The 12,441-nt window shown below is 37.4% G+C and overlaps 1 pseudogene; it reads left to right on the forward strand.

Moving 5' to 3' along the window:
• Window positions 1-699: 699 nt before the first annotated feature.
• On the forward strand, window positions 700-1,393 carry LOC138242031 (general transcription factor II-I repeat domain-containing protein 2A-like; annotated as a pseudogene).
• Window positions 1,394-12,441: the final 11,048 nt, after the last annotated feature.

The following is a 12,441-nucleotide window of genomic DNA, read 5'->3' on the forward strand; positions in this document are numbered from 1 at the left end:
AACCCACTGAAACTAAGCAGGTGTAAGCCTGGCCAGTACCTCGATTGGAGACCTCCTGGGAAAAACTAAGGTTGCTGCTGGAAGAGGCATTACTGGGACTCACCCTGCGGTCTGTGTGGGTCCTAACACCCCAGCATAGTGACCATACCATACTGTAAAAGGGCACCATCCTTTGGATGAGACGTAAAATTGAGGTCCTGACTCTCTCTGGTCATTAGAAATTCCAGAATGTTTCTACCAAACATGCTAACTATGCTAGCGAGGAGTTGTGCGAGGAATGGGCTAATAGAGCTTCCAAACAAGCCGCTAGTTTACAGGCTCAGCAAAATGTATTTTTCCGCCCTTCTGCCATCCAAGAGGCCAGCACAAAAGCAAGCTACCTGCTTGCATATAAAATTGCTAAACAAAGCAAGACGTTCTCTGAAGTGGAGTTTTTGAAGGAGTGTATGATAGAAACCACAGATATTCTTTGTCTACACAGCAAGAGCAAATTTGAGAAAATATGTTTATCACATAGAACAGTTACTCATCGGGTCGAGGTAATCGGTGAAAACTTGTGAGTTGAACAAGAAAATGAAGAACTTCAAGTTTTATTAAATTGCATTGGATGAAAGTACTGATATAAAGTACACTGCACAACTTCTATTTTTTGTCAAGGGAATTAATGACACTTTTGAAATTACAGAGGAACTTTTATCAATGGAGTCTATTAAAGGAACAAAGGGCTCGGACTTGTATGACAAGGTGTCTGGTTGTATTGACCGAATGAAGCTACCGTGGAGCAAATTAGTAAACGTAACCACAGATGGATCTCCGAATCTAACCGGGAAAAATGTTGGACTACTGAAGAGAATACAGGACAAAGTGAAAGAAAATGACCCTGAGGCAGTGGTAATATATCTCCACTGCATCATTCATCAGGACGCCCTGTGCAAAAACATTTTGGGCCTCATGAAATGTCATGAAAGCTGTTTTAAAACTTGTGAACTTTGTACGTGCGAGGAGACTTAATCATCATCAGTTCATTTAGTTTCTTGAAGATATTGGCGCAGATCACACTGACTTTCTCTTTCATTCAAATGTTCGTTGGCTCAGCTTGAGAAAAGTTTTCAAGTGAAAGTGGAAGCTGAGAGGAGAGATCGACTCCTTTTTGGAGAAGCTGGGGAAAGCCACAGATTTCCCTGAACTCAGAGATTCAGACTGGCTCTGCGACTTTGCGTTCGCTGTGGACATTTTCGCTCACTTGAATGAGCTTAATGTAAAACTGCAAGGAAAAAGTGTGTTTGTTCTAGAACTTTACTTGAATGTGAATGCCTTTAGAGCTAAGCTCACCTTGTTCTCAAAACAGATGATCAGCCACTCATTTGCACGTTTCCCCACTCTTTGGACATAGATTTGTCATACGCTTAAGCACTAAGATACAAGGCATCACAGATTTGCATGGAGAATTTTCCCGTCAATTTGCTGGCTTTGATCAAATTGAGAGGTCTCTAATGTTGGTGTCATGTCCTCTGACTTTCAACTACGAGACGGCAGCACAAGAATTTCAGGTGGAACTGATCGATCTGCGGTGTGACGTAACTCTGAAGGAAAAGTTTCATTCTGTAAAGCTGGATGAATTCTTCGCATCACTGAACGAGGTCAAGTTTTCCCATATTCGACAAGCAGCACAAAAGATACTGGTGTTATTTGGATCTACTTATGTGTGTGAGCAAACATTCAGCTTGATGAACATCAACAAATCACATCACAGATCACAGCTTAGTGACCACCACATGAGCTGTGTATTACAGATTGCCACAACACAGTTATCAACGGATTTTGAGGCTCTCTCAAAAAGAGGTGATCAGCTGTACAGCTCTCATTAATCAAGAAGCCATTTGGGTGTATTTCTCTCAGGTTATTGTTAACATTGAACTAATAAGCCTATAATGGATTTTAAACTTACATAGGGCATAGGCTATCTGTAGCAGCAGCCTGAAGTGGCCCTTTATACAGTTTCAAAATTTAATGAGACCACAGATCCTGATGCAGTCTACAGCTTTGTGCTTTTGTTGAACTGAAAGCTGTCCAGCCTAGTCATGATGATTGGTCAAATATATACCGCATTATATCAAATTTGAGAAAATAGGTAAATTAATAGTGGCTCTAGTTATATATTACATATTGATTGCCAGTTCTTCCTCTCTTTACTTTGATAAAGTACTCTTTACCTTTTCTTATATATTTGGAGAAGCTGGGGAAAGCCACAGATTTCCCTGAACTCAGAGATTCAGACTGGCTCTGCGACTTTGCGTTCGCTGTGGACATTTTCGCTCACTTGAATGAGCTTAATGTAAAACTGCAAGGAAAAAGTGTGTTTGTTCTAGAACTTTACTTGAATGTGAATGCCTTTAGAGCTAAGCTCACCTTGTTCTCAAAACAGATGATCAGCCACTCATTTGCATGTTTCCCCACTCTTTGGACATAGATGTGTCATACGCTTAAGCACTAAGATACAAGGCATCACAGATTTGCATGGAGAATTTTCCCGTCAATTTGCTGGCTTTGATCAAATTGAGAGGTCTCTAATGTTGGTGTCATGTCCTCTGACTTTCAACTACGAGACGGCAGCACAAGAATTTCAGGTGGAACTGATCGATCTGACGTAACTCTGAAGGAAAAGTTTCATTCTGTAAAGCTGGATGAATTCTTCGCATCACTGAACGAGGTCAAGTTTTCCCATATTCGACAAGCAGCACAAAAGATACTGGTGTTATTTGGATCTACTTATGTGTGTGAGCAAACATTCAGCTTGATGAACATCAACAAATCACATCACAGATCACAGCTTAGTGACCACCACATGAGCTGTGTATTACGGATTGCCACAACACAGTTATCAACGGATTTTGAGGCTCTCTCAAAAAGAGGTGATCAGCTGTACAGCTCTCATTAATCAAGAAGCCATTTGGGTGTATTTCTCTCAGGTTATTGTTAACATTGAACTAATAAGCCTATAATGGATTTTAAACTTACATAGGGCATAGGCTATCTGTAGCAGCAGCCTGAAGTGGCCCTTTATACAGTTTCAAAATTTAATGAGACCACAGATCCTGATGCAGTCTACAGCTTTGTGCTTTTGTTGAACTGAAAGCTGTCCAGCCTAGTCATGATGATTGGTCAAATATATACCGCATTATATCAAATTTGAGAAAATAGGTAAATTAATAGTGGCTCTAGTTATATATTACATATTGATTGCCAGTTCTTCCTCTCTTTACTTTGATAAAGTACTCTTTACCTTTTCTTATATTTTTGACTGGACATTTTTGTTGATTTCTTCAAAGACCCATAATTCCCTTGCAGTTTCTTTTTTCTTCCCTTACACTTTTTTCTGTGTTTCTCTTTAAAGAAGTAAAAAGCAATACTATGCAGTGTTACATATTTTCATATCTTAGATAAAACAACATAAAATAACATATCAGAATGTTACATATAGTGTGTATATGTGTCTTGATTAAAACGTTCTAAGAATGTTATATTGCAATTTTAATAGAATTCCGTAGAGCAAACTAATCTGTCACAAATAATTAATAGAATTCTGGAAAGGAAGATTGTCCCATTTATTTCCACCTTTATGTGTTCCTTTAAATGAAATCAAACAACAAGAAATCGATGATAAAATGCTTTGGAACTACAATGCATGTTTCTGGAAGTATATGTATCCATTCAGCAGCAGTATGCATAGCATGCAAATACATGAAGGTCAGAGAGCTCTCCAAAGGATGCAGGCAAATGGTCATTGACTTCCATAAGTAGGGTGATGACTCCACAGAGCCCACAGAAAGCTGAGTCTGATTAAGAAATCTGTGGCTACTGGTATAGTGGGAACCCTGACAAAAAGAGGATGCAAATATATCTTGCCAATACAGGCTGCGAGTTGTTTAGTTCAGAAGGCAACCATAAATTAAAAGAAAGTTGGGAATCATCAAAAAAAGGTTTTAAAAACTACCATTAGTGATTTTAATGGCTACATGAATGTTACTTATGGCTAGATTGCAAGGAAGAAACCTAACTGAATTAAACCACAAAAAGAGGCAACTCAATTTTGTGAAACTACTTAAAGATCTATATCTTATTGTTGTATTTACAGATGCAGCCATTCAAAATGCACGGTACAAACCCACAGTACGGGAAACTACCCACAAGCCACCACAGGGCACCGAGGTAAGTGATTGGCTGGCCAAAATGACCGACAGGCGCTCGTGGTGCATTGGTCGGTAGTGAAAAGATTTAATCATTTAATCTCTTTACTGTGCACATTTTAATCCACTTAGTATTGAATATTTATATGAAATTTTACCACTAAAGGGAAATTTTAGTAGCTGAGCATAAAAAGAAGAGGAGCATAACGCATCTGAAGGTCATAAACGATATTAATTTAGGAACATAAACATTACTGTATGTAAACTGTACTGTGTATGGCTGGTCTTGGTAGTTTAAAGAAAAAATACACACCAGTCTTCCATTTCTCACTAAACATTTTAAGCATGAAAGTTTTATAAAACGGTACCCAAATATGCGATTGGTGTATAGAATGAATTTTAATTTAAAAAAATTATTTAACTAATCATAACTAAATTATCATAACTAAAATGCCAAATAGGAGTAGTTTTTAATTCAGTTTGAATTATAACTGTACGTACTGTCTTCGTATTTCGCCAGGGCTTTAAAGAGAGGGCGCACAAAAAATTTTCAGTGCCGTCGTCTGCGCTTTAAAGGTACCCCTGTCGCGGAAGAATTTGACCTCGGAACGTTCACCCAGCGTAATTATTGTTTCATTGCACTATGACAGATTGTCTTTAAATCAATTGTTGTCAGAATATCCCCACCTCCAAATAAGAACAAAATTGCAACGATTTTATTAACTGTCTGTTTCAGTAACCTAAAGTATATATCTAAAGTAATAATTTAACAATATATGTAAATGTTTTAAGATATGTTTATGTTGTGAATGTCTGTAGATTGTATCTTATTTTTAGTTTTTGTTTTGTTTCAAATGGCCTTGCAGATCAGATACCGTATCAAGGAACAAAACAATTATCGCGCCCGGCTCCTCAATGGAATTGCTTTAACATGCTAATGCGTTGGTGTAACACTCTGTGTCTACAGTACATTGTGAACAAACCGGTTTCACAGGTATTTTCAACCCCCAACCAATGTTGTTTCATCGGTTGTTATCCTGTAAAGCGCTTTGAGGAGCCACCTTTAAAGGCGCTATATAACAAAGTTTATTATTATTATTATTATTATTATTATTAATATTATTATTATTAATAATATTAATCATATTCTTCCTCCTAAAACTTGTAAATTGTTGTTGTTATCCTGTAAAGCGCTTTGAGAAGCATACTCTCCAGCTTGTCAGGTGCATTCTTTTGTAAAATAATAAGTAGAGCTTTGGGCTTATTAGTGCTCCACTTACAGCAACCCAATGTAAATACATTTTGTCTCCAGATCCACCACCACTTGTATGAATCATAGCCCTGCCAAATGATGCAAATTCTGCTGCAATGGTTATGTGCAGGAATTATTCAGTATGGCATCTCTATGTTCAAGTAAACACTGCTCTGTGTGCAAATGCAAATGCATTTAAAAAAGTTTTTTTTTAAAAGACACCTTTAAAGGTGCTATATAAAATAAAGTTTATTATTATTATTTATATTGATGAAATCCTTCTTCCCAGGACTTGTAAAATTGTTGTTGTTATTGTTGTTATCCTGTAAAGCGCTTTGAGAAGCATACTGTCCAGCATATTGTATTTCATTGCACTTTGACAGATTGTCTTATAATCACTTGTTGTTAGAATATCCCCCAAGAGGATATTCCTTCCAAAACGATATAGAGGATATCCCCCAAGAGGTATCCAAGTAACAGTGAAACGGGCGTACAGTCTGGGGGGATCGCCCGTTTTCCATGTAAATAGTTCCCTGGTTCCGCCCCCCTCAGATCATAACAGGCCAAAAAACAGAATCCACCTGCGATTCGGATGTTAACAAAACGTGTTTACAAAGAAAGTGAAATACAGTAATACTATCAGCTATATAGATACATAGAGTTAGAAATTTAGATCCTTAAATTAATATAATGATTAATTTATTTAGATACGTGCTTACATATTCTCGATTATAAAACAGATAATTCCGGTCCTGGAATCTGACTGGCTGACACCCTTCTGAAGCGGTACCATAATCTCTGGTATACGGACGCCCCTGAAATTTGACTTGTTACTGTGTGATAAATTTCAAAGACGTAGATAAAGTTTGGATTCTCATGTATCTGGTACAAGTATCTTTTAAAACAGTCTTTGTTGTGCTCTTGAGGATCCTTGTGATATTTTGAGCTCTGGTTGAATGATAAGTGTTGCAGTTTAAATAATTTTCGTTGTTAGAAATTATGAAACGCTATGTTAAAAGCAAGGGAGTTTTTATGTCTGTTATACTAAAAGAAAATGCCCGACGAACTAGGGATTGGACAGTTTTTCAGTGCTTGTACAATCAATGGAAATGTTCAAATAAATGTGCTAAAGAAATAAACAAAAAAAAAGTAATTTATTCCTTTATCATATTGGCTAGCTAATCTCCCATCCTTGTTAGTTATATCAACGAAATATAGATTTATAACATGTTTTAGTGTAGTTCTCGGTAACTTTGTGCAAGTTTTGTTCAGTGTTTTTTATTCATATACTTTCAGTTTAAAACAATTCTAAAAACATGAACTTTGGTTTCCTTTAGTTTCACTTCCTCTGCAAGCAATTATAACATCAGTCGTTTTAATTGTGTGTTGTTTATACAATAAAAATGTATATATATACAATACAATACTTATTTGCAGTGTAATGGAAAATGAAACACTATTAGTTTTAAACTTATTTTGTTCAAGCTGGGCAATGCTTTAATCCAGAGGTAAACTTTATGCCTGCTACTCCAACAACGTAGGTTCGAATGCCACCCCATGCACAAGTATTGTTTTTAATAAAATTGTGATAATTAAGACTCTTTCTCGAATAATAAAATACAGTAAGTACTATACAGTATATATTATATTGACATTGTATTATTTTAATATATCACAGTATGTTAAACACTATGATAATATAAATAAACGTAGCAATGACATGGATTAACCAATATAACATGAAACTTATAAACTGTCCCCCTCCCACTAAAAATGCAGTTGGTCTCTTTATCATGTATATTGGCCCAGAAACTAGTTATTGTAATGACCCATTGGTTGAACTGTAGGTATAGTTATCAAAAGGGTGTAACAGGTAATTACTAATGATAAAGAAAAAGGGCAGCTACTGAAAAAATACACATATAAATATTTTAGCTTTTAATTCTAAAATATCAGGAATTTTGTATTCCTGAATTTTAGAAATCATTGCATAGTGTTTCACTCAGGCATACTAATCACCCTTACAGTCATGTTGCCCCGCACCTAACAGTCTGGACCCACAAAACTAGCCCAAGGTTCACATAAATACTGAAAATGTTTACAGTGAGAACACTTTGTAAAGTATTGGTTCAGTTTTAAGTTATCAGTTAAGATACAAAAATGTAAGAATCGATCCTCTGAATCTTTTTATGTTACTCACAGTTAGCTCGCCACTACAGGTTGTTTCACTTTCTTTTTGTGTTCTTTGTCACCAAATTAGAATATCAGGAAAACAGAATCTTGCGGTTATTGCATGTCTCGTGTTTCCTTTTCCCAAAATAAACCACTAAAATTAGAGATTCTGTGTGTGTGGACCAGACATCTCATCATTGATGCACCTTCAGTTCTATTTTCTTTCAAACCAATTATGTTTAAAAGTGTGCTATTTGTGGTTTTCTCCACAAATTATATTTAAATATGGTAATATCTTTGACCCAATTTTTAGACAGCTTAACTTTTTTGTTTTTGTATAGTCATCAGTTCATACTGCAAGACTTTCTGTTGAGCAGTCACTCAGCATCCCAACATTGGTGTAGCAGAACTGAACTGGTCTCATTTGTCAATGATGCGTTAATGCCTGTTTGTGCAAAGTAGCATAAGAGCTGCTTTCATTCCTTAGAAATAGCACCTTCTGTTTTGGGTAATCACGTGGCTGTCTATATAAAGACGTTTATAGTTAGTAACACTCTAATAGGTTGTGCAAATTTAATTACTTATGAGGATTTTATTTTCTTTAAATAGCATCTCATGATAATTGGATGCGTTTTTTTAAATATTTTTTTATAAACTGAAGAAGTAATCAAAGGAGTTTCTCATTGTATGATTTTAAATAAATAGACAATTCAAAGGACGTTTTATGATTTAACCTGTCTTTAGAGCTACGTATCTAAAAACTTTAGCATGAACAAGTTCGTTAACATTTACAAGACCATTTTTGTATTATTTTATACTAAGCAAATACATAAGGTCAGAGGGGAGTTGAGGAGACTCCATGCAGGGAATGCAGCGGGTCCTGACATTGTCAGCTCCAGGGTGCTAAAGATCTGTGCGGACCAACTGGGTTCAGTGCTGCAGTACATCTTCAACCTCAGCCTGAGATTAGAAAAGGTTCCGATGCTCTGGAAGACATCTTGCCTGGTGCCAGTACCCAAAAAGGGGCACCCTAAAGTCTTGAATTACTACAGACCAATGGCACTTACATCACACCTAATGAAAACTCTGGAAAGGCTTGTACTGGACCACCTCAGAACCCTGGTGAGTACAGCACTGGACCCCCTGCAGTTCGCCTACTGGTCACACCTGGGAGTGGAGGATGCAGTCATCTATCTGCTACACAGAGCTAACTCTCACCTGGAGAAGACGGGGAGCATTGTGAGAGTTATGTTCTTTGACTTCTCCAGTGCCTTTAACACCATCCATCCACCTTTACTGAGAGATAAGCTAAGGGCGGCGCAGGTGGACACTCCCCTGCTGTCCTGGATTATAGACTATCTGACCTGCAGGCCACAGTATGTGCGGCTACAGAGCTGTGTGTCCGAACAGATTGTTAGCAGTACTGGGGCTCCACAGGGGACTGTCCTTGCTCCATTCCTGTTCACCTTTTACACCTCTGACTACAGGTACAACTCTGAGACATGTCATCTGCAGAAGTTTTCGGATGACTCTGCAATTGTGGGGTGTATTAGAGAGGGCAGGGAGGAGGAATATAGGAGCTTGATTACCAATTTTGTGGAGTGGTGTCATCTTAACCATCTCCAGCTTAACACCAGCAAGACCAGCAAGAAATGATCTTTGACTTTTGAAGGAATAAGTTTCCACTGAACCCTGTTTCCATCCAGGGTGAGGACGTAGAGGGCGTACATTCCTACAGGTACTTAGGGGTACACCTGGATGATAAGCTGGAGTGGTCTGGTAACACTGACGCCCTGTACAAGAAAGGTCAGAGCCAACTCTATTTTCTTAGGAGACTCAGGTCCTTTGGTGAGTGTGGAACACTGCTACACATTTTTTATGAACCAGTGGTGGCGGCGGCCATCTTCTACGCTGTGGTGTGCTGGGGCAGCAGCATCATGACAAAAGATGCAAATAGGCTCAATAAACTCATCAAGAAGGCTGGCACTGTGTTGGGGATGAGCCTTGACCCCATGGAGGTGGTGGCTGAGAGGAGAATGCTGACCAAGCTCACAGCCATCATGAACAACACCTCTCATCCGCTTCATGGGACTGTTACTGGGCAGCGGAGCACATTTAGCAATAGACTGCTCCAGCTACGGTGTTCAAGGGAACGTTTCCGCAGGTTTTTCCTCCCAGCAGCTGTCAGGATGTATAATGCTGCGCTAGGCTAGGACTGTTAGCCCTTCATTTGCTCCTCTATGGACAGCATGTTTACTCCATTGTACTTTTTTGGACTTTTGTTTTATAACTATTTTGATGTCTGTTTTGCTTGTCTTGGGCTGGACTGCTGTAACACATCAATTTCCCTACGGGATTAATAAAGTATTATCTATCTAAAGTGTCCTCTGCATTGGCTGGGAATACAACCTGGGGCCATCTAACTAAAAGGTGAAAATTCTATCACTGAACCTAAGTATCACATAGTAGGGCTGCAGATGAAATTTTATAGAGACTTACAGGTCGATCTCACACTGATTGGCACTAAATTTGAATGACTGCCTCTTTTTAATTGGTGACATCTGGCAAGATTTCCGTTCTGTACATATTTTTAACAATCCGCTTGGACTTGAACATTAGTCACACACTCCCCACCTGCTTCTGGCAAACTGGTTTTTATTTTTGTTCCCCCCCCCCAATTTTATTTGGATGACGATTGGATATTTGGAGATTTTCACCCATGTTTGGAATCTTAAATCTATTTGGCTATAGTGCTATGCATTTGTTAATATAAATTTTGTTCTCAATGTCTTTAAACGTCACTGACAAAAATCAAATGTTTCCTAAATTTCTTGTATGAATAAAAAAAAATATTTGTATGTTTTGAAAGTAAAAACTAGAAAACATAGCTGTCTTGTTTTTTAATTAAGGACATTAGTCCTACTTTTGGGTTTACATTTTGGCTTGTATTCTTCAATAACAATAAGCACAAGTGACCGTGTTACTTTGATGGAGATGTTAATATTAAAAAAGTGAAATTTGCTACCACTACCAGATATATAAATATATTACGTTTATATTCATTATTTTATATTGTTATTGACATTCAGAAATGTATTTTTATTTTCAGCTAACAAAACATCCCTTTAGTTACATGACTACATATTAATATTCCATATTAAGTGGATTTAAAGAAGTAATACATCAGATTAAATTAAGCTAATGTTTTCACTAACATCTAATGCATTGCAAGTGCCACCTATCAATCTTCTTCGACTAGTGAAGATTCTTTGGGTAGTGTAACAAATCACACCATGGCACAGTTGAGTGGCTGCATCAATATATCTTCTCTCTGGTGCAAGTTTTTGACCTGTGCTACTTTAATGACTACTTGTGTTTATCCCATGATTTGTTCAACTCAGACCACTTTCAAAATAGTGCTTCATTCAGAATTTCAAAATGTCTTTCATTTTGTTGTAGAATGTATTGTATTTTATTGTAGAATGTTTCTGGTTAGGTCTTTCTAGAGCTATCCTTAAGTAATTCATTTATTTTCCATGGAGATTCTGATTTTATTTTATTTAACTTACGTTTTTGAGCTAGTCTTTATTCCTTAAATGTGACATGGTCATATGCCATGTTTTGCTGTCCTGAATTCACTTAAATTATGTTATTGAATATCTATGTATGCAGATTCTCAAGTAGCTAATTTTAGAAATATTTTAGAAAACCTGGTGCTTTTTTAAATTAAATTGCTTTACTTTAACTCAATCTTTTATCTTAACCAGTTTGATAACAATTTAAAAAGCCAGCAATATTAAAAATATGTAATATTTAATATTAAACACTCAATATTTAATATTAAATAATAACTAATAAAATGATAAAGAATAATCAATCCAAATAAAATAATAAAATATATTTAGTATTAATATTAAAATATCATATTTTTTATAACCATCATTCCCCACAATGACGGTCTTACAGCCCTCAAGCACATGCTAGACAAACCCACAGTGCTTGATCAACCCACCCACACTCTAGTGCGTCTTGCACAATTAGTTCTCACACTCAATGCCTTCTCATATAATAACCTTTTTTATCATCAGGTTAGTGGAGTCGCCATGGGCACCATAATGGGATCTAGCTATGCCAGTATTTTTGTCGGCTGGGTAGAAAAATGCTCCTTTGCCTCCTATACTGGCTTTGTCCCTGACCTCTACAAGCGAAACATCGATGACTGCATCGGTGCTGCTACATGCTCTACTGACCAGCTAGAGCACTTCCTGCATCAATTCACTAACTCTCACCTGTCCATCAAATATACAGTTAACATATCATCCACCACTCTTCTGTATCTAGACATAAATTGATCTGTTACCCATCCACGACAGTCATCCTCAGTCTATTACAAACCACCAGATTCACACAGCTATCTCCTGTTCAGCTCTTTTAATCCCATTCACACCAAAAATTCTCTCCCTTTTTCACAGTTCCTCAGGCTACATTGACTCTGCAGTGATGACATGAATTTCCAGAATCAAGCACTTAAAATGTATTCTTTTTTCATCAACAGAGAATACCCCACTCATGTTATCAATAGGGCCCTCACCCGGGCCAAAAACAGCCCTCGGCTCATCAATTCAACCAGGAACTCCCGGTCTCACCATCTTTTCTAACTGCCCAATTATCTCATACCACCGACCCAATCTACATACCAACTTCTGGTTCACAGCTCCCTTGACTGCACTCGGAAATCATCCCCACTAGGCACCTTCCCCTGCAACAGAACTTGCTGCATCACCTGCAAATACATATCTACTGTAACAACACACTCATTCAGGGCCCCTC

This window comes from Lepisosteus oculatus, chromosome 12 (assembly GCF_040954835.1).
Source record: "Lepisosteus oculatus isolate fLepOcu1 chromosome 12, fLepOcu1.hap2, whole genome shotgun sequence".
In the NCBI taxonomy this organism is placed as follows: Eukaryota; Metazoa; Chordata; class Actinopteri; order Semionotiformes; family Lepisosteidae; genus Lepisosteus; species Lepisosteus oculatus.